Raw genomic sequence first — 24,584 nt, 5'->3', positions numbered from 1 at the left:
AAAGGATATAACAGAATATTTGCAAAAATCTAAAGGGTGTACTCACTTTTGAGATATACTGTATAATATCTGAATCATGTAACCTGAGCAAGGACATAAAAGTACATTGTTTTCTTATTCCCTTTGTTGTGCTGTGGATCACAGCAATTACTTTGGTGTGTACAATGTTGTTATTATAATTAATAGAAATGATGGACAAAACTACGACAATCAGCCAAGTTGTAAGGAAGGAAAAACAAAGATAGATTTGTATTTCATAAAATGTATGTTTTCTGTAACTTCTGGTGGCTGCACTTTTTATTTCATCAGTCCAATTGGCTCGCTCACCTTAGAGGTCCCCTGAATATGTGGCAAGTTAACTCCTTGTGCTGACACATTTCTTCCAAGCGTCTCCTTGCCTACACACAGAAAAAGATGCATTCATACAGAATCCACACTGGTGTGTAAACCTGCATACATACAAGGATGCAGGGATATAGACACAGATACACATGTATTTTTACCTTGAGCTGCCCCCTCCCATGCTTGCCCTTGCTTTGAAAAAGAAATAAATCCGCTGTAATGTGGTAGTTGAATGCAGCATCGGTGATTATAGGGAGGGGGGTTCTGTGGGGGGGGGGGTTGCTGAGGGTGGTGACAGTGTGTTGGGCAGCTCAATCATTCACTGAAAAAAAAATTGCCATGTATCATTCACCTGATTTGAATTGTAGCTCCCCCTTTTTTTGAACCCCTGCCAATTCATTTTGTACATTAAAAATTGGTCAGGGTTGATAAGATTCCATTTTCACGGTTGGCAATGCAGAACTGGCGAAAGAATACAATTACAGACCCCAGAGTAAACTCTCCGAATGTCAACTTGATGTAAATGATCAGAAGGCAGGGCGCCACAAAAGAACAGGCTTCAACTTCAACAAACTCCACCACCCACCCACACCCCACCTCTACCTCTCTCTCTCTTTGGGTATGTCTACCTCTCTCTCGCTCTTACTCTCCTTCTCCACTCGACAGCCTTTCACCCTGGCAGTGGCAGGCAGACAGGGCTGCTGAAGTGCCAGAGCTGTAGGTGCAGTTTGTCCTGATGGAGCACAGAGGGGAAGTTTGGTTTCACAGTGGCAGTTTGATGACAGGCTAACATTCATACGCGGGGAGAGTTTTGGCCTCCAAAAAACAGTTAATAAAATGTTTTTTGCTTGATATGCAGGCTGGACACTCAAGCTCACCTGTATGACTGGTTCAAGACAGATTTATGTAAGGGATAGACATGCATGAAATGTTGTGCTTGGAAAAAGGTTTCTGTAGTTGAGATTGCACAAGAGATAGACCTTGACTATTTAATATGAAAATGGCATCGAATCCAATCTTTTCAAATCAGATTTTAACTATGTTCAAAGATGTTGAAATGCGATTCAAATTCCATATCTGGCTGCCACTCACTCTCACCATTGAGATGAAGTGAGTCTTAGGTACCGAGCCTATCTTAAAAGATGCCACTGATTGGCATGGTAGCATCACTCCTACAGTATAGCATTGTTGGACTCACAAAGGATTTTTTTTTATATTTTGAAAAGGATCAAAAGTGAAGCAGCAGAATCAGAGATAATCATCTTTTTTTTCTTCTTCTTTGTCCAAACCTGGTGCCCACAGTTCAGTAAGAGTCTGTTATGCTATGAGTAGCTACTGTAGCCTGGAGTCAGCCTGCACCAAAGATGAGCAGTGGGCTATAGGGTTCTGGTCAGCTCACTTCTTTTAACCCCACACACCCAGATTTTTTAAAACATGTAAATATGTATCCAAGTAACTTGCTCAAATCGACTAATAGCCCATTTAATAAACTGAGGGTATGGAACAGGGGTCACCAACCTTTTTAATACCGAGAGCTACTTCAGGGGTGTTGAATAATACGAAGGGCTACTTGTTTCATACAAACTTCCTGAATAACATAGTTGCACGGTTCACCTTTAATGATAATAATATTATAATTAATAATAATAATAATAATAATAATAATCCTAATAAATATTAATATACATGAAGAGACTATCTGATCACATATTAATGTCAATTATTCCTCACAATGATTATTAACAATGATTTACCATGGTAGGAAACACAGATATATTCAAACATTATTAATTTATGTTCTCAATCTATTTGAACATTTGAACCTCAGTTATCACATCTCTGATATCTTTGTAAATATCTTTATTGACAGTTTTGTATGAATGTGCACATTTGTAGCATTTTGTTCAAAATCACACAAGTTATATTTTAGTACAAAGTATCATTTCTGTAAAAACATTAAGAAATCATTAACTGTCACATCTTCACATCATATCCTGTTTGTACAAACCACTAACTTTGTAACATCGGAGGGAGTGGAGATGACATCGGAACCTTTCTTCTCGTCTTAGAACAGTGTTTTCAATAACCAGCACCTTTCGAGACCTCTCCGTCCGAAAAGGCTCTCTTATTCTTTATTTAAAAATGTGCAGCTTTAAATGAAGCTTCCGTTGCTTTCTGTGACTTGTTCACCGGCCTCGTGAAAACAGACTGCTGCTTGTTCAAAGCTGTCTTTAACTATGGCAGAAATGTATGCTGGCGTATATGAAAATTGGATCGGATCGGAAAAGTGAACATATACAGATACACATGTCTAACCTATTGACTTATACAAAACGTATCAGACGAATACCCAACGGATGCATAACATATACAAAAATATGCTGCTCCCGCTAGCTTGTCTCAGCGAAAAGGGAAATGGAGATTTATCTTACAGGGTCATAGTTCATATACATAAAGCATTTTTTTTATTCTATATTCAATATTGTCATTTTAAAATATAGAATAATTCAAGTGTTATTGATTAAAAAAAACAGCAAAATAATTAAATAAACATTTTAGACGGAGCTCCATGATGACTAGTGCTATTTTTAGAACATGCCCTGCGGGCGACTCACGTAGTCCCTGCGGGCGACCAAGTGCCTGCGGGCACCGCGTTGGCTACCCCTGGTATGGAGTAATACAAGACATATACTGTACATATATATATATATATATGGTCTTGAAAACACATGTAACTTACATACATTTCGTTATGTATACAAAATAAATAAATAGGCAAGTAAATAAACAAAATAATGAATCGGTCAACAATTCTCAAAACCAGAAGTGGAGAACCTTTTATGTATGCGTCATGGACCATGCACTATGTACCATGCACTATGTACCATGCACTATGTACGATGCACTATGTACGATGCACCATGCATTATGTACCATGCACTATGCATCATGCACCATGCACTTTGTACCATTCACTATGCATCATGCACCATGCACTATGTACCATGCACTATGTACCATGCACCATGCATTATGCACTATGCACCATGCATCATGCACCATGCACTATGTACCATGCACCATGTACGATGCAACATGCATTATGTACCATGCACTATGCATCATGCACCATGCACTTTGTACCATGCACTATGCATCATGCATCATGTACCATGCACTATGCATCATGCACCATGTAGTATGTACCATTCACTATGCATCATGCACCATGCACCATGCATCATGTACCATGTACCATGTACCATGCACTATGCACAATGGACCATGCATCATGCACTATGTACCATGCACTGTGCATCATGTACCATGCACTATGCACAATGGACCATGCATCATGCACTATGTACCATGCACTGTGCACTATGTACCATGCACCATGCACCATGCACTATGTACCATGCAATATGCATCATGCATCAGGGAGATGGCAATGAATGGCCAAGCCAATGGCCTGCATCAAGTCATCATGCAAAGGATGACAATGGATTGGGTAGGGGGTGGCGGTTGAATGGATTGAACAGGTGTGTGTGTGTGTGTGTGTTTTGTTGTATTAGCATAGGATGATTTAAACATTTGTATTTATAATAATAATAATAATAAAAAATCACTTTACATTGATGATTTGACTATTAATACAATATTAATAACAAGTCAATCGCCATATAGATGATCACAATAGTTAAATAAGGTAGAAATCAATTAGAAAAGGGGAAGGGAGGGAAAATATATTGTTTACAATTAAATAAACAGACCACATTGTATTCATGTTGTGTGAATGTGGTTCAAATCAGGAGTATCATGAATGAACCTAATAATAGTATTGACTTATTGAAATAGTGATAATATTATTAATAATAATATCAACAACAACAATACCCCTAGTAATATGAAGAAGAGGGAACGGAACAGAAACAAACATATTAAATTAAAAACATTTATAAAATAATAATTAAAATTATCATTAACAGTAGCAATAACAACAACAATGATAATAATGACAACAACAATAACAACCTTAATATCGAGATGTGGGTAACAAGTATGTACACACATGTGTATGTAACATTATGTATGGATCAGGGTATATGTGTGATGACAGATGTGTGTAGGTGCATGTTTCTTGCGTATGGTGGAAAGGCAAAAAGAAGTGTCATCGGTTTGGAAATTAAGAAGGTTTGTTTTCTTATGGCAGAAGACAATTTTTCCATTGATATGTATTCGATTATTGGATGTTTTCAAAGTGTGATATTTATTTTGTGTCTTGATTGCCTTTCCCCTGTGTAGTATGTATGAATATCTTGTACTCTATGAGTTGCATGTTTGTGTTAGTTGACAAAGAGAAGATGTTTTTGAAGATTTAGGTCAAGAAGTCGGCACTGGAGGTGATAATTTTGTTGAAAGGATTGATACTGTTCAGTTACATTTACATTACAGTTCATTTAGCTGACGCTTTTGTCCAAAGCGACACAATAGGTGCAAACAATCATGAGGATACAACTCTGGACAGCAATAATCTTGCAAGTACATTAGCTTCAAATAGGTACAATCGTTTAAGTGCAGAACAATAGCTTCAAAAAAGCCAAACCAATTTAAGCGCTCCATACAGGGAATCTCGCTCCCACTCACAGTGAGGGAGTAGCGAGCCGATTGGCTGATGCAGAGCGAAGTGAACGTGCTGGGGTGTATGGTTTGACCGTGGCCTGGATGTAGGAAGGGGCTGATCCATTCACAGCACGGTAGACCAGCACCAGAGTTTTGAAGCAGATTCAGGCAGCCACTGGTAGCCAGTGAAGGGAGCGGAGGAGCGTATTGTGGGAGAACTGTGGTCGGGCTGCTGCATTCTGGATGAGATGTAGAGGTGTAGCCAATGAAACGTTGAGAAATTTGATGCGATACTTCGATAGTTTATTTTTTACAAATGTTATTTCTTTTTACAAATTAGTATTTATTATATTCAAGTTCATAAAATAATACAATGAAAACACAAAAATATTGCAAAGAATGGGTTTATACTTCACTTAGTCGGTGTCATTACTACTGACAGGGAAATATATATAGTATATAATAGTTATTTGTGAGCAATACAAATAATATTTTATCAATAAATATATCTCCAAATTGCACAGTTTGGTGTTACTCTTAGAACAACCTGTCTAATATGTTGTGTTTTTGTGTTTTTGTTCTCAAATTTGAACCTGAAATTGGTAATTCTTGATGTTCCTATTGTGTTTTCCAGCTCTTACCTACCAGCTATGTTCAGGCGTCTTTTTCAACAAAAAGATTCAGACAGAGTTTATTTTCTTCAAATTCAGTATATTCAGACCACTATTACTCAGTGCCAGAAACACTTGGAGTAATTCTGACTGTTTTGCAAGAACAATAAGAGGGTTATCTTTTGTCCATCTCCAAAACCATGCACATGGTGCAAATGGTTGAAGAGCATCTTTTAATTTACTTGGGGTATGTCGTTTGTAGGTATTTTCGGGTAAATTGGACTAACTCTGACAGCCTAGGGGAAAGGTTCATTCCTAAATATATGATATTACCAGTGTGCAGAGAGAGGAGCGGTGTTTGGACTTTTAGGTAATAAAGAGGAGGGGTTTTGAAGGTAAAGTAGAATATCATCTACATAAAGTCTGATCTTTTGGTGCGTATGTTTTGTATAGTTTCCTGTGACGTTTATTTTTTGACAAGTAGCTGCTGCAAGTGGTTCTATGAATATGGAGAATAATGATGAAGACAGTGGGCCTCCTTCCCTAGTCCCTCTGTGCATAGTGAAGCAATGGTGATGTGTATAAAACCCTCACCCAGTGAATAAATGATTCATCAAAACCAATTATTGTTAGTTTTGCAAATAAAAATTCCCAATTTACCTTGTCAAAGGCTTTTTCTGCATCTATTGAGACTATGGCTGCTGGTGAATTTGTGTGAGATGTGTAATGGATTAAGTTAAATACTCTGCGTAGTTTATTATATGAGTGTCTTCCTTTAATAAATCCCATTAGGTCAGAGTGGATGACAAATGGGGTAACTGTTTCGAATCATGAAGCTAGGGCTCTGCTGATGATTTTTGTATCTAATAAGATAAGATAAGAGATAAGGGGTGATAGCTTGATGGTCCTTATCAGGTTTCACTATAAGAGAGTTTGTAGCAGTATTCATGTTGATGGGAAGTTTGGATTTCTGTTTAATTTCAGCTGTTCTTTTGTTGAGCATGGGGGCCAGAGTATTCCAAAATAATTCAGCAGGGAAGCCATCAGCTCTTAGTGCCAGCACAGATTGCATGGGATGACGGTGAACGTATCAAAGACTGTGTGACGGAAGTTTGTGAGGGCTCAGCTTACATTTTCCGAAAGTGGACATTTGGACTTGGCCAAAAAATACCATAATGTGATGTCATTCATGTTGAAATATTCTAAACTGTAAACCAATCATAATTGGTTAATATTGCTATGTTGATATGCTATTTGATTTGATAGAAGATTTGAGAGGGGCAATGGGATGATATATTGCTGTTGTGTTAGCTAACTTGTGCAGGATGAGGTCACCATTAAAGATTCACAGTATTCACAGAACACAGTGTTTTCCATGGAGTAAATTGCTGCAAAAGCAGGAAAAACGGTCCTCGCTTTGGGCATCTCTCCACAGTAAATCTTCTCCTCAGTGTTTGAGTCAGTTGTCAACTCCTTTGACTATAAGGTGTCATCCGGTTTGACCTGAACCCCCACTCTCCTGCCCTCACGGTATCACCCAGATTCGGAGCCAGCCCTCTGTGGTGGCAGCAGAATGCTTTGACACCTTAAATTCCTAGGGTCGTGTCCCCGCCATCCGATCACACATTACCAGTCTCCAATGTGCCCGATGACTCCCCGCCACTCTCCCTTCCTTTTCCTTAATGATTATTTCTCACTGCATCTCTATCTTTGTCTCTCCATTCTCTCTTCTCTACTCCATGATTATTCAGAGGTTTGCACATTAGTCAAGCTGGCTGTGATGGACAGCGTTTTGCATAAATAGTTCGCAATGGCTGAACTTTGACACTCTGCAAATAGATGGAGAACATGCACAAGCAATGACATCTAATCCAAGAACAAGGTTGGTGTTCACAGGGGTCAGGGGCCACAGAGATTGCTTGCATCAACATCAGTTTGCCTATTAGGGGTGACAATATGTCTGCTTGTGTACAGCAGAAAGGCAGCGGTTCTACTCCAGTGCATCTGATCCAACAATATGCTTCAGTTTAATCTATGACATTTACCTGGGATATTTGAGACCACGGAGCATGCTATCAGCGGCAGAGAAGATATAAGGACGACAGTTGCTCAGCACAGTCTGTGCTTTAATTGGAAACCATTACCTTCAGGGAGAAAAACATTAAAGTATGATGACAACAAAACCAATCAAATAATGAATAAGGTTTCATTTTAAAAAGCAGCTGCAACTTTGGCCAAACATTTGTATTCTTTTACTGTGACTACACTGAAGAAAAGACTTCAATGGTGATGTAACAATCATGCGTGATACATGCAAGGCAAACTACATGATGGCGTCCAAGTGGCTTGTGATACAATAAGCAATTGACATCCTATTATGCTCTGTGACCATGAACATGGTGGCCCAGATTTCAACCCATTGGAACACCTATGTCATATGATCTACACCACCGTCATCAAAACACAAATGAGTAAAGAATGGAGTAGAGTTCCTCACACTGGAAGAATTGCATTAAAGCTGCTCTGAAGGAACACCAACGTATTAAAAGACTTAAGATGTGTTACATACATTTAACAATATGTTGTTGTTTATCTTGTGCTCAACACTTAACATGTCATCATCTGAAAGTCAAACTCATGCAGATTTCCGGGAATTAATTCACAGTTATTTATTACCAGAGCAGGTCAAAGGCGACTCCATTTCAAATATTGGTGTCAGATTGTGTGTTTGTGGGTGTGAGAGTGCATGTAGTCTAAATGTCTGCAGGGCTGTATTTTTAAGCATGTCACCCAGTGTGCATCACAGGGCCAAGATCATCAATATTCATTTATTTATGACAGCAGCAGTCAGCGTTGTGTAACGCTTAGCACTTAACAAACGCTGCACTCTCACCACTTAAACATATGTCAGCGTACCGCGAAGATGTTTTCATCAAGGACGAGGGGATTTGTGCTCGTCCTCAGACATACAAACATGCCATAAACACAGGGTGATGGGGAAGGGCACACACGCACGTATGCATGAAGATGTACACAACATCTGGGCACAAACAGGGAAATTAGCCTCTTTGTACAGGCCATCAGGAGGAGGAGGAGGCTGGATAGGGAGTGGAGAGGAAGAGGAGAGGAAATAAGAGAAAGAAAGAGAAAAAGAGAAGAGAGGAAAAGGAGAAGGAAGGCGGCGATAAGGAGAAACGGAAGGGAGGACAGGAGGAAATAATGATAGAGAGGTGGAAAGGAGAGAGGAAAAAGAAAATGTATGAGAGAAGAAGAGAGTGCAACAGAAGGGAGGGGGAAAGAGAAGTAGCATTGAAAGGAAATATTAAAAGAGTAGAGGAGAGAGGTAATGGGAAAGGAGAAGGACATGAGAGAAGGAAACAGGAGATGAGATTACATGAGAGGAGAGGAGGATACAGGAGAGGAGAGAAGAAAAGAAAGGAGAAGAGAAGCAAGTGTATGAAAGGAGTGAGGGGGAGAAGAAGGCGGTAAGAGGAAAGACGGAGGGAAGTGAAAGAGAATCAGAGAAAGGAGAACAAAAGAGACTGGGATCAGAGTAGTAGAGAATTAATATTAAGAGAATGGAAGAGAGATGGATGAAGAGGAGAGGAGAGGAGTAAGGAGATGAGAAAAGGATACAGGACAGGAGGACAGGAGGAAATTGGGGAGGAGAGAGGAGAAGAGGAAACCAGAGAGAAAGTTAGAAAAAGAAGATAAGAAAGGAAAGAAGGAGAGGAGATCTGAGGAGAGATGGATGAAATACAAGAAAGAAGAGGGGAGAGGAGGGGAGAGGAGGGAAGGTGAAATGAGAAGAGAGGACGGGAGAGGAGAGGAGAAGAAAGGAGAGGAGAGGAGAAGAGAGGAGGGGAAGGGACAGGAGAAGAGGGGAGAGAGGAGAGGAGAGGAGAGGAGAGAGGAGTGGAGGGGAGAGGAGGGGAGAGGAGGGAAGAGGAGAGGAGGAGAGGAGAGGAGGAGAGAGGAGAGGAGGGGAGGGGAGAGGAGAGCAGAGGAGTGGAGAGAGGAGAGGGGGGAAAGGAGAGGAGAAGAGGAGAGGAGAGGAGGAGAGAGGAGGGGAGAGGAGGGGAGAGAGGAGAAGAGAGGAGGGGAGAGGAGAGAAGAAAAGAAGAGAAGAGAGGAGGGGAGAAGAGAGGAAGGGAGGGGACAGGAGAAAAGGGGAGAGGAGGGGAGAGGAGAAGAGAGGAGGGGAGAGGAGGGGAGGGGAGGGGAGAAGAGAGGAGGGGAGAGGAGAGTGAAGGGGAGAGGAGAGGAGGGGAGATGAGAGGAAGAGAGGAGGAGAGCAGGAGAGGAGGGTAAAGGAGAGGAGAAGAGAGGAGAGAGGAGAGGAGGGGAGGGGAAAGGAGAGGAGGGAAGAGGAGAGCAGAGGAGTGGAGAGAGGAGAGGAGAAAGGAGAGAAGAAGAGAGGAGGGGAGGGGAGAGGAGGGGAGAGGAGAAGAGGGAGGCAAGGAGAGGAGAAGAGAGGAGAGGAGGGGAGAATGAGAGGAGGAGAGAGGAGAGGAGTGGAGGGGAGAGGAGGGGGGGGGAAGGAGAGAGGAAGAGAGGAGAGGAGAGGAGAGGAGAGCAGAGGAGGGGAGGGGAGGGGAGAGGAGGGGAGGGGAAAGGAGAAGAGGGGAGAGGAGAGCAGAGGAGTGGAGAGAGGAGAGGAGAGGAGAGGAGAGGAGGGGAAAGGAGAGAAGAAGAGAGGAGGGGAGAGGAGAGGAGGGGAGGGGAGAGGAGAGGAGGATGTAAGCGATGTGCCAGGGCACAGTGACTCAGTCAGAGCAGAGGGCTTAGACAGGATGTCATGTTGGCCGATGGCTGCTGATCTCCTCTCCCTCGCCCACCAGACAGCCTTTGACACCAATGAAACGTGGCTTCTCTGTCCCTAATGACCACATGGCAGGATCAGTGAGACAGAGAGGAAGCGGATGGGAAGAGGTTACTTCATTATGCATCAAATTAGAAAAATTCATAATTTATCATTACACCCAGCCCGAAATGCCACCCAACTGAGCCTCACCCCCGTGCAAAACATCACACCAAGCGAGGAGAGGGGAGGAAAGAAGAAGTAAAAAAAAACTGTCAGAGCCCCAGCAGCAGCCGATGGGCAAAATTAATATGCAAATATATGCAAGAAATTAAAAAGCAGAATTACACAGGCAAATGAGGTAGCTACACTTGAATTGTTAGGATTATGAATAATTACTGCGAATTTCCTGCTCCTAATATAACTTGTTTTTTGATAAACAAAGACTTAATTATCGAGTTGCGCTGGAGAATTTCCACGGCACTCATTAATCTTGCAGAAAAAACAAGTCCCCGGTGGCCGACGGTAATGAAGAGAGCGTGCCCTGAATCGGTGCGAGGATCAGAGCCACGGGGCGCCGGGCGAGCCACCACCAGACGCAGCCCTGCCACTGTCCCTCGTCATACCCAAGAGGGTCATAACTTCTTCCACTAACTATCAAAGGGACTTATTTATGCTGGCAACCCAGCCATAAGTCCAATTTTATGAGGCCTGGGGCTGGGGAGGGAGGGGAGGGGTGATGCAGATAGGGTGGTTGAGGTAGGGATAGGAGGGGGGTATCTGTTGATGCACTCTGGAAATGCCACTTTTGTCGCTGGAGCCTCTCCACTCCCTCCCCCCCCTCCCCCCGCCTTCTCTCTTTCCCTCACTGTTTGCTCTCCTCTGATACAGACATGGAGCCTAAGGTGTTTTGGCAGAGTTCTGCCCTCTACAGGGGGCAGGGGGGCACTCAGGGGCAGCTAGTGCTGTGTGTGTGTGTGTGTGTGTGTGTGTGTGTGTGTGTGTGTGTGTGTGTGTGTGTGTGTGTGTGTGTGTGTGTGTGTGTGTGTACTCCTACCCTTTTAAAGAGAGTTTAAGGCATAGACCTTCAAAGTAAGTGCATGTTGGCTGGTGTTCAGTTAGTAAAGGGGCCAGTTTTTCTGAGTTTTGTTGACACAGGGCTGGAGAAAGGAGTAGTGGTGCAAGAAGTATTAACATCCTGAAAATGCAACATTTTCACAGAAGCTAATTCTATGTTTTGTATGTAAAATTGTAACGTGTACTAGTGGCAAAAGGAAGAGGTAGTGTAGTGGAATAGAAGAAGAAAGAGACATAAAATCAAAATACTGACTTAAAGGGCAATGTATTTAGATCTCTCCATTAGACTACAGGAGCAATACTTTTACGTAATACTCCATTAGGGACATTCAAAATTTGACTTGACTTGACCACCTAACTGTTACTCTCATATGAATTAATAGTGAAATACTTAGCAACTATCATAAAATCCAATTATTGTATTTTAAGTAATACATATCTTTTTTTTGACATACTAACTAGAGAGCTGGCGACCTATAGATCTCTTCTGTTATTAGATGCAGCAATAAATTAAGAAGAAATTAACTTGTAACTGCAGTATAGCAATTACTGCCCCTGAAACAATCCACTCAATTTGCACTGTGAAGCTCTTTTCCTTCATGTGAATGGCTTCGTCAAAGCTACAAATGCAAATTTCTTGAATTTGTGATGTTAAAATTCAACACAGTTGGTGGTTATATTTAGTGTCATTGGATGGAAAGAAGTGAGAGGAGAAGAGATAAAGCTTCAGGGATCTGAGGTACAGATGGCAGAAACTCGGCCTGGAAGAAGCAGTTATTCTTCCGGGAAATCAGTCGTCCCTCCAACGTTTTCATCCACAAACTTCCAACACACAGACAAACAGGAAAAGAGACAGACAGACAAACAGGCAGGCAGACAGGCAGACAGGCAGGCAGGCAGGCAGACAGACAGACAGACAGAAGCATGAAGGGTTAGCACAGTAAAACAGTCCGAAATAAAACAGAATATTTCTAATGACCTTACCTACAAAGGATGATTATAAATGTGTAATGTTTGGCCCAGGTGATTTTTTTAAACTATTGACTTTCTCAATTTCTCAATTTTGTGCAGTTTTGAAATCTTCTCATGATCCTAATCCCATGTCATGTGAGTACTTGGTTGAGTGTTTTGAAGCATGGTCCTGTTTCCTGCTCTCTCTCCTCCCTTTATATCCAAGACATCCTCACCAAAAAATGTGCAAGCAGTTTATTACGACCCATATTTATGTTCGTTGTTAGTTGGTAGTAATTATGTCTGAAACAAAGGAGGAAGCTGGGCATAGTATTATTAACAGGGTGGAGGTTGGGGTGGATGGGTACGAAACGAAAAGTGAAAACGTTATTGACGTACGTAACATAACAAAATGACTTTGTACTGAACAAACATACCTATTTTGACCATGGATGCATGTAGAGAACTGAACACGGCTCCCGTTCATTACTATTAAAGTTGCTAAGTGGTGCATGAAGCCAAAAAACTTTGCATCTTCCACATCTGTGGGGCCATAGACCAAGCACACAAGCGTTTCCTTTAACCGCCTCTTCAAACTGCTCGCTCTCGGCTCGCTAACACGAACATTCATCATGCTGAGGGAAATAACTCTGTATTCAGCTTTAGTGAATTTTACAACTTTTAGGACATAATGATTTATAAAGGATAATAAAGAAATAATGGCTATTTTAGTGTTTGTACTGGGAAGTTGATGTACCACTGATTTACAGACGTCTCTTTAACAATGTTAGTCGGCGCTGTTCAGTGGAAACTTGATTTCAACTCAAAACATGATCTTTATCTAATGCTTACCAAGTGGTGTTGTTGCCTAAACATAGCCAAGTAGTCCCGCTTCACAACGTTAAGTAGAATAAACATTAAATCATTGGCAAACAACCTGTTCTGCAGTTGAGTATGATGACGTGTTGCTCTTACGCCAATGATTAAAATATATACGGGGCAAACATGGCTAAATTGTTTGTGGTCGGCACTGGAATAGATTCCTAGTGTACATTTTTCCAACATTAAAGTAAACATTTTCTTTTTACCCGCTGGCCCAGCAGAAGCTTTATTTTGCCGTGTGTTGTGTACAGTTCACCATGCTAGATGTGGTCTATTTAGATTTTGAGATTACAATCACAACAGCAGGTAAAATCAGATCCTCAAACTAGCAAGCACACTCAAAATCAAAATCATAACTTTGAGCCAATTCACCTATGAAGCCTCATAATAATCCTGTAATCAGTAATAATCCAACAGAAACACTCCTGTGTCATTGCCAAAGGTCCAATACATCGATTCCAGTAAAAATAATATATTGATCATCAACATCGTCACATCGATAAAAGGCCATGAACAGCTGTTGCAATCTTTGAAATCAGCTGATCGATGTGTATGATTCTCTGTTTATACTCGGTAAAACCTTTATTACAGTGTATGCAGCGCTGAGCGCATGAATCCAAACAGGAGACCGGCCGCTAAAGGTTCGATTGAAACCTCATTTGAGCCAATCGGAGCTTCCATGCGTTATCTACAGCCTTCAATAGCCAATGAGTGTCAACTTGATAAGGAAGTGCCAGCCCCTCTTCTTTTGTTTATAGCAACCGAGTCTCCCAATCGCGCATAGTGTAGCCAATGAGATTCTGAGAATTTTGATATGCTACTTGAATGGGTTATGTTTTTTTTATAAATGTTATTTTTCTTTTCAAAATGTTACTTATTATATTCAAGTTCAGAAGAAAATGCAAAAAAAAACACAAAGATATTACAAGAAACGTGTTTATACTTCACTTACTCTGTGTCATTACTTGATGACAGGGAATATGGCTATATCATAGTTATTTATGAGCAATATAAATAATATTGTATTCATAAACATTATAATATCTCCAAATGCACAGCTTGTGAACGCTTGGTGTTACTCTTAGAAAAACTTGTCTAATATGTTAAGTTTTTGTGGTTTTGGAATTTGAAGCTGAACTTGGTAATACTTGATGCTATATTCCTATTGTGTTTTCCAGCTCACCACTACCAGCTATACCCATCTTCAGGCTTTTTCAACAAAACAATTCAGACGGAGATTATTTTCTTCAAATTCAGTATATTTAGACCACTATTACTCAGTTCCAGAAGCACTTGGAGTAATTCTGACTGTTTTGAAAGAACAATAACAGAGTTATATTTTGAATGAAACCATGCATCTGGTGCAAATGGTTGAAGAGCAGCTTTTAATTTACTTTGGGTATGTCGTTTGTAGGTATTTTCGGGTAAATTCCCCCACCCTGTAAGAGGATAAAGCAGCAATAGCTACATGTCCTGTAGCTTCTCCTGAAAACTGTACTCACCATGTGCTTGATTCCATGTTGCAGACACGCAGCACTAATTTATGAGGAAGCTACATTCAATGTTTGGAAAGAAGGCAGGATGCACAGGGTAGCCATCGAGTTGAAAACACGGATGTCAAGCATTTGAGAAGAATACGTTAAATGTGTTGGTGTAGAGCTGGTTGATGGACTGTGAAGTGGCTTTTGTTTGCTTTTGATCCTCTGTTTTCTCATCATGATCCACCAGCAAGTCTTTGTTTTTCCAGTGAACTAACATCCCATAGATAGATTGGCACAACATTCTGTATAGAGATACATGGTTCCCAAATCATGTATCACAGTCACTTTCCTCTAGTGCCACCATGAAGTTGACATGTGTGGCTATTGGATGGATTATTACTTGGTTCAGACATTCATGTTCCCCAAATTGTTGACTTTGGTGATTCTCTTACTTTTCATCTTGCGCCATCATCAGGTGATATTTTTAAATTGTTCCAATACTTTGGTCTATGACCTGCCAAAATAGTAACAAAAACATTGTCCCAGTTTGTGAATTCTTAAACAAGTCTGTATGTCTCACGTCTGCATGTAAAGCAACTATTTTAAAGTTGTAACTGCAGAGATCATCCCCTACCTACCTTACCATACCTTTTCAAAGCAAAGACACAGCACCATGTGTGTGTGAAACACCAGTGTTAGCTGTTTTCCTAACCCTGACACTGTAATCCGTTTTATGAGAGTTGTAAAGCTCAAATGAAAGCAGAGCATTATGAGCTTTTGACTCTGGCTCAATAAGAACCAGGCAATGTAAACCATGAAGTGTCCACACTCCACACAGCAAGTAAAGTAGACTTTATTACATCACACCACAGCAAGTGCCTGCGATATTTCACTCATTTATAGAGTTAGGAGCTGTACGGGTGCAGCTGATTCAGTGCATCGTGTCAATATTTCATGTTGAGAGCAATTTTATATATTACATTTTCTCTGTGTGCTCTTTGAACCAGTGCAGTCATCAACCTCCTCTCTGATTTTCTTTTAAACATATTTGTGTGGAATATATTTGCTCTGTAAGCTCCCACCATATACTAGAGCTGGCCATCTTCTGCCGGCTGGCCCTGTTCAGACTATCCCCTCAACAAACTACATATAACAAGAATATAGGAAATATTCATCTGTTAATGGCGCACAAGAGGCAGTTTTTCTTTTTTTAAAGAATGGTCAAAAATAAAGCAGCAGAGGATGGGATATCAGCAGCAAAGGTTCACACCCAAAGGTCCAATTCCTGAAGTAAAACCAATCCCAGATGATACACTGTTTTAATGCCCAACTGGTCAGGTGTGCGTTCAAGTGGTGGAATAGTCTTCGATTATTTGTCATATATTTGCAGAGTAAAAAGACAACAAACTAAAATTCTATCGGGTTCTGTTCATGTTGGTGTTGATCTGAGCACATCAGCAGACTTTACAGGGCCACGCATACGAACGTTTCCATCCATTGCGTGGATTAGAAGGGGAAAAAAAGTTGCATCACTTTCTGTCAGAGCACACTATCAATAAAATCAGAATTCTGCAGATAAAGAGAGTCTCAACAGCTGCAATCTAAAATGCTAAACTGATTCCACATGACTGTATGAATACCAGGCAGATGACATGACAACAGAGACAAGACACTACGCAACATATGGCAGATATCACAGCGTTGGTTTCCAATGAAGGCCAGTTAAAATACAGTTCTGCAGCGCTGCAGGGTCAACTACAACATATCATTATCTTTATTAACAACTACCATGGCAGGGATATGAACAGGAGAGTCTAACAACCTTCATATTAAAATGTGATGGGAGTGACATTTAACGATGAGTGACGATAACTTTTTTAGGTCAACTCACACACATACACACACACACCTACACACACACACACACACACACACACACACACACACACACACACACACACACACACACACACAGTCATTAATTAGACAACACCCTGCCATCGGCTCAAGATGTCTGTTTGAAAAACAAAAGAAAGGAAGGAAGACTATCTGTCTCCTGATGAGCCCGTACCTATGAGCTGACAGGCCTGCTTTGATGCCGCCATCGCTCCCTCTCTCTTGTTCCACTTTTGCTGATATGTCTGGAGAGAGAGAGAGAGAGAGAGAGAGGGAGGGAGAGAGAGAGGGAGAGAGAGAGACAAGAAGGCCTTTGTCAACATGAAATGGAGGCGTTAAGTGAGCAGAGTCATGCCACATATTGTGATTGAAAATACCATAAGGAAAAACTCCTTCCCCCAACATGTCAGAAAGAAAGGCTTTATTTTTTTGTATTTTCTACTGTTACAGGGGATTCAAATGTCTGCTTTATGATGAGCTGCCTCAGTATGTCTGACAATGGATGTTTGTGGGTGTGTTTGGTTCGGTTGGTGTGAACTGTGTGCTTTTTAGCTGCATGATACATATTTTACATATTTTTGAATTTAGTGTTTGTGTGTGTGTGTCTGTTTTCTATAGGAACAATTGATCAAATGATATGTGTAATGTGAAAGGAGTCACTCATGGTAACGAACCCACAGCAAAGGCTGTTTCCATAAATGAAAAACAATGCATCTATCCGCCCTGTGATTCGGATCCTACGCCCTTCCAGCAAGTTTCATGAAAATCAGGTGAGTAGTTTTTCCGTAATCCTGCTGGCAATCAAACAAGCTAAAGCGGTCCTTGGCAGAGATAATTATATTGCCATTCCCTGCTCAGCTCTATGCAGCGTTTTAGTGTCTTTCAGCTCAGTTTTGTTTTTACAGGTTCAGCAGGAAACAGCAGAGACGATGTAGTGAACATAGCATAGACATGAGCAGATAAAGAGACAGCTATTTCTCTAGCTTAAGCTAAAAGCAATGATATTGGAGAGGCCACACATTATTGCTAGTGCTGTTCTGTGTCTGCTGGATGTGTAAATAAGCAACCATTTGCTAAGAGGTTCCCCATATCAACTTTACAATCAAGGCTTTAACTCACTTTGTACAACACATTTTCATATCCAGTCCTCTGTGACGTGGTAACCTTATTGTGAACCACATGAGCAGCACAGGGAGGGCAGTCGGTCAGTACATCGCTTTGGTCCAGACTCTAGAGGGAAATAACTCAACAACTATGATGAATATACCACAGAGGGAGGGGGCCCACGTAACCTTTGGAGTCTGTTATAAAAATGTTATGGATAGCGCTGTTTGTTGTTTGTAAGGGCCAGGGGGGCTGTCCGTAGTACTGAGACGGAGCTGAGGAGATCAATACATCGAAAGATAGACAGAACTCGTCACTTACTTCAGTTTCTCAGCCTGCTTGCTTTTCATAGTTGTAAAGCGAGAGAGATCGATAGAGACAGAGAGGGAAACAGAGAGAAAGAAAGACAGAGAGAGAGACAGACAAAGAAAGAGACAGAGATATTTCTTTTTTGATTTTTCAAAAAACACTTTATTAACAAAAATAAATGTAAACTCACAAACAGTTTACAAATAAAGTGCAAAGAAAATCCCTTTCTGTTTTAAAATACGTATCTCTATATATATACACACACACACACATCATTTTATTTTATTTTTATCCAACCAAAAATTGTGCAAAGTGCAACTCATCCTTATCAATAAAACAAACAATTCTTGAAACACCAACGCTGTTTATAAGTTTCTAAATCGTCACTTTGTTTAAAAAATCTGAACTCGAGCCAGAGTCTGGCCCTGATGTTACAGAGCCATATTGCTTTGGCCTCCTGCCCTTCTCTGTTCTCTACGGTGTTCCTCCTGTTATATAAATCGCCATTTTTGCTTCTCCTGAGAGGAAATTTAGGAGCTGCCACTTTTCTTTCTTTGCCTTTTTGTAGGCAGCTCCCATGATAAAAACACTCTCAGTAAAAACTACATCAAAGAGACTAAAAACCAATGTTAAAAGAGAGAAGAAACTTGTGAGTCTCTTACACTCGCTAAAAACATGGAAAACAGTCTCGCGAAGATTATAAAATGGACACTTGTTAAAAACAGCAGGATTAATAACAGAAATAAAAGCATTTGAGGCAATAGCACCATGTAAAATCTTCCACTGAAGGTCGGCAGTCCGCTTTTTGAGGGGTGGTTTATATAAAATCCTTCACTGTGGGCCTGGTCCGCTTTCTCCACAAAGTCTGTTGCTCCACACAGTGGAGGGTCTGCTGCACAGGCATTTTCTGTTGATGCTTTTGACACAGTTAGTATAGAACGTTTTTTTTGTCGGCTCTGTGCAGCGACAGTTTTTCCGAATTAATGACCTTGAGCAGGGGGCCGGTCAGTTCTCCTAGCCCTGGGTTCAGGTAGACTTCAGGAAAGGGGTCCGCTGGGTCTGGATCAGCCTCTCCCTGGCTGTAAGTGGTTAGGAGGATAAAAAATTTAGAATCAGTTAAAAACAGAGCAGTATCCAGCCCCAGGTTACTCACGCGTCTGAGGATACAGCTGGTCACGTCTCTCCAAACCAAATCAGCCGTACCTGTGAGATATTTTTGTAAAAACTGGAGTCTAAAAGTGGCTGTTCGGCTGGCCAGGTAGACTAGGCCCTGTCCCCCCTCCTCTCTGGATAAAGAGCATCCCCTTGTGGCACCCAGTGTAGACCATCCCAAAAAGAATCCACTATTTGTTTCTTTATTTTGGCTAAGAGGCCTGAGGGAGGGTCTACACAGGTCAGACGGTGCCACAGTTGGGATGGCACAAGGTTGTTTAAAACCAAAACCTACCTTTAAAAGACATCTGACGGAGCAGCCATTTCCACTTAGAAAGCTTTCCCTCAATCTTTTCAGTGATGATCTCCCAGTTCTTCTGGACAATATTTTCTTTACCTAAAAACACACCAAGATATTTAAATCCGTCTGTTCTCCAGGTGAGGCTCTAGGGAAGAACTGGGAGACCGCCACGTCACTCACTGACCGCGAGGGCCTCACTTTTCTTCCAATTCACCCTTGAAATGTCAGCATCCCTCTGGCTTCTGACAATAACAATGATGTCATCTGCATAAGTTGATAAAACAATGTTGCCATTAAAAGTAAAAGGTGGGGTTCAAGGGAGAGTGCATAGAGCATTCCTGACAGAGCACAGCCCTGCCGGACCCCTCTACACACTCTAAAAGGAGCACACAGATTACCATTGAACTCTCAACTTCACTGTACAATACCTTGATCTTAGCTATGAAAACAGGGCTGAACCCAAGCTTCTCCATCATTTTCCAGAGGAAGTTGTGCTAAACCCGGTCGAAAGCTTTTTCCTGATCCAGCGCCTTGGACAGAAGCTTGTAATCCACACACAGCAAAGACACAGGACGCCAGTTACCGATGTCCTGCAGGTTTCCTTTCTTAGGCAGAAGTGTTATTTTTCTTCTTCCCTATACTCACTCGAGTATAGGGAGGAATAAATGCTCACAGCTCGCCTTCTTATCTGGCTTGGTTCCGTTATTTCTTGCCCTGTGTCTGAGAGCGGTGAGTGGATTACCCTCTTCTGTCCGTTCTTTTTCTCCAGGCCGAAGAAGAAGCTAGAGGGAGCATCCATCTCGGTGACATTTTGAAACCGGGACCGGACCAGTGCACCCTGTACTTTAACATCTAGCAGGTTGGCTAGAGCCATTTTCTTAATTTTGAGGATTTCAATATATCCTCGATCTCCTGTGGACTCTTCTTCCTAGTTCCACTTTATCACCCTCCAGGTCTTTCATAGATCTGGTGATGTCTTGTGTGACATTGAGGGTGTGCTGTTGACAGAGCAGTTTTCTTACCATGGTCCCACCACTGCCTAAGACTGCTAAAATTACACTTCCTCTGTCTAAAAACACTCCAGAAATACATAAGGACCTGTCTAAAAAACGATTTTAAGGTTAAAACTGAGTTAAAATGCCAATATGCACTTTTTGGCTTTATGTTTCTAATAAAAACATTACATAAAAGCAAAGCATGATCTGTAAAACCAGCCGGCATGATGCTGCACAATTTAAAAATATTAAAATGATGTTTAAAACAATAAATACGATCCAACCTGGCTAAGGAAATCCTATCATCTCCGTGGTGAGACCATGTATACTGTCGATCATCTGCGTGCATTCTTCTCCATACATCCACCAGGCCATGGGAGTGGACCAGCTGCCTCAGAGCATTCTGGGATGCTGGATCTGTGTGATTGCGATCTAAAGATGCATTTTCTGTGCAGTTAAAATCCCCTCCCAAGAATAAAAAATCCTCCGAGGCACAGCCATTTAAAACATCATTAACTTTTTGTAAAAACAACTTCCTCTCTGCACCGATTGTTGGAGCGTATACATTTATAAAAACAGCTGTAAAAAGGTCAAACCTTGCTTAGACTAAAAGCAACCTCCCCTCGATAAAATGCTCGACCTCCAGTGAGAAGACTTGGAGAAGAGGAAACCCACTCCTCCACTAAGAGAAGTGTTGTGGCTTAAAATGACTTCCCCTTCCCACTCCCTCCTCCAGTCTATCTCATTAAAACTGTCGCTGTGCGTCTCTTGTAAAAAAAAAAACATCAATGTGTCTCCATTCACATTTAGAACACCCACTCTAAAGTATCCATAGCAAGTGAGATGTTAAAAGCAAAAATAAAAACTAATGAATTAATTAAGATAGACATCTTCAACGTTTGTTTGTTTTTTCACTTTTAGCACAAGCTTCTTTAATCTAAAAACCTCCTGGTCAGTGAGGCCAGACTCCTCTCTTTGGCTCATATGAAGTCTGGCTGAGATATTAAAAAGGGCCAAATCTGGAAAGTATTCCTCCACTTTTACCCCATGTTGATTTTTCGTTTGTTGGAGGAAATATTTTAAACTTTCAGCCAGTATACATTTTTTTTGTTTGGCTGCTACTTAAATTAAAACCAGGGATGTCACTGCTGTCTGAGACACACTCCTCTTCACTTGTACTTTCATCTGTCTGCCCCTGCTTTCTTAATGCCTGTCCCCTTTGCAGGGGGGGTTTTTCTCACTTAAAGCATTATTTGTTTTTCTCCTGCGTTTTGAAGCAGCCTTTTGTTTTACCTCTAATGTTGTCACTTCGTCCTCCATCTTTGCCTCCTCGACCTGTTCGCCCCATGTCATCTTTTCCAATGTATCATTATTCTGTACTTCACCTGCCTCTCCAACCTGTGTTTTACTGACTTTACCTTTCTCCGTTTGCTCTTTGCTCTTTTTATCTATTCTTTTTTCATTTTTATGACCCACTTTCCTCACTTTTCTGTACATCATTAATACACACACCCTGTGAAACATCACCACCTGTATCAAGCTATCACATCCGTAACAGCAGCCACCGCCAGGGGGGGGTCCCCCACCACCACCGCGGTGAGATCTCCCCCTCAACAGCAGCCACCTGGACTGCACTGGCGCAGCCGCGGACGGCTCCGCAGCAGCCGCCGCCCCTCCTGGACCAGACGGAGCTAGCTCCCCGTGCCTCGGACAGGCTCTCGCGGTGTGTCCCACCTCTCCGCAACCAAAACACTTCACAACTGATGAAGTTGCAAAAATCACATATTCATAATCATCTACTTAGAGAGCTCTACGGAGGTTGAGCTCCACATCTCGGTTATTAAGTATCATATATACCTGTCTACGGTGCGACACTACGTGTTTCAGTAACTGAGACTTACAGCCAGACAGGATCTTTTTCACCGGAGAAACAACTCTCCCGTGTCTGGACAGCTCTCTACTGAGGAATTCATCAGTTATGAACGGAGGGACGTTGGTTATAACTACTCTGGCTGCGGGCAGGGCCAGTGGCAACACCTGCACAAACAAATCATTCACCACGATACCTGTCTCGATGACGCAGTTCACCTTCTCCAGCTGGTCCAGGAAAATGACAACGGCGCTGTTCATCTGCGCCAGTGATTTTATACTGCCATGTCCGACCTTTTCCCCCACAGCTAAACCTACATCTTCTACACTACACGGGAAGCCGGCTGAGATCTTTATACCGTGCTTCCTCGTCAGCTTGGTGAATTCCCCATTTACCATGGCGTCAGATGCCGACCGGCGAGACACCAGTAAGGGAAAACCCCACAAACACCCCAACCACCACACCCAAACTCACCAAAAGTAAAACTAAATCAAAACTCAGCATCTCACTCACACACAAACTCCCAGCATGCACTGCAGAGAGATCAGAGAGAGACAGAGAGAGACAGAGAGAGAGACACAGAGAGAGAGAGAGAGAGAGAGAGAGAGAGAGAGAGAGAGAGAGAGAGAGAGAGAGAGACAGACAGACAGACAGACAGACAGACAGGCAGACAGAAAGACAGACAGACAGACAGACAGAGAGAGAGAGAGAGAGAGAGAGAGAGAGCTGCAAGGTGCAAACAGCTGTTTCAAATGTAAAATATATTAGTGCTCTGATCGTGACACATTGTTATGTGAGTTCTCTGATTAATAAATGCATTCTTTGATTTTATCCTGGTGCTCGCCTGGGTGTTGGACTAAAACAGTGTTCTGTAACTGCTCAATACTAATACATCAGTTATTTAGGCCTATGTCTAATGCATATGAACCCCCCCCAACTTGTTCAGATATGTTCCGTGGTCCATGCCCACAACATCCAAATAACTCCCACCTTTTCCAATTGTCCAATACATTAGTTTATGGCCAAATCTGTGCAAAACCAATGACATTTCCATCATCCTCACTGGCTTTTTATGTTAATATGTTAGCAAATGCTAGCACGCTGCCAATCACTAACGTCTTTACATCTACATTTAAAACTCTTGGCAACACATTTCTGGAAGTTGAAGGTCAATATTTATAGCATATTTCAGTCAGTGGTTGATTAGGTTGAAATCAACCATTTAAACATATATATATTTATATAATAGATTATTTATCTAGTTCATAAAATGTCAGTGTATGGAGAACATTTTCTGAGAGTTTAAAAAAAAAAAAAAAATCAGGAAATTCTAACGCCTGAGAAGTTTCAACACTAGTAAAGTTAAAGGTCTCTCTGAATTTAATGTAAAATTGCCTGGTTCCAAATAGGTTGGAGAGCATTTGTTGTCATATAAATAAGTCCAAATCTCCCTTGAGATCAGACTAATGAGGAGCCTGTTGCCATGCTAACTAATGGCCGGCGTGTCATCGGGGCGGTTAGTGTGTGTGTTGTGGTGGTCGCTGCCTGGCCGCGGCCCACCCTTGTCAGTTTAGTGATTGTAAAGTGGCCACAGGAGGTGGCAAGGCTCAGCCAGCCCTACGCCAGCCAGTAGCATTAACCGGCTTCTCAGAGCCAATGGACTGCTTGCCTTGACTCCGGGGGCCAGGACAGTGGTGCTAGTACTCCCCCATGCCTCCCTCCCTCCCTCTCTCTTTGGGGCCTTCGTTAAAGACGAGATTCAGAAGATTGATCTCCAAGGACACCTCGGACAAGCAAATGTGCAGTACAGCCACAGGCTTGGAGTGTGCACACATGATTCCATTATTAGCAACAATGCGAGTGCACAGTGGAACATGTACACAGTGCCCCCCACACATGGACACACACAGGATGTAATTAGACGGAGCAGCAATAACAGCAACACGTTCTTCCGACAACAAGGTTTCATCAGCAAGAGTGGTGTTGAAAGGAAAAAGCAGGGTTGCATCACACAAGCAGTGATGGTGGGGGGGATAGGGGGAGGCGGGGACAGCCTTACCTGCAAGCACCAACATGAATATGCACTGTACGCATTCTTGAATATGACGCAACCACGCCCAATCAGCTGAAACGTAGAGCAGTGAGGCTGTGTATCATCGTAGAACCTTTCCTTTCAACACTTTAAAGGG

The sequence above is a fragment of the Cottoperca gobio genome, chromosome 22 (assembly GCF_900634415.1).
Source record: "Cottoperca gobio chromosome 22, fCotGob3.1, whole genome shotgun sequence".
Taxonomy (NCBI): Eukaryota; Metazoa; Chordata; class Actinopteri; order Perciformes; family Bovichtidae; genus Cottoperca; species Cottoperca gobio.
The sequence above is the reverse complement of the archived record's forward strand: the minus strand, read 5'-3'. Positions refer to the sequence as shown.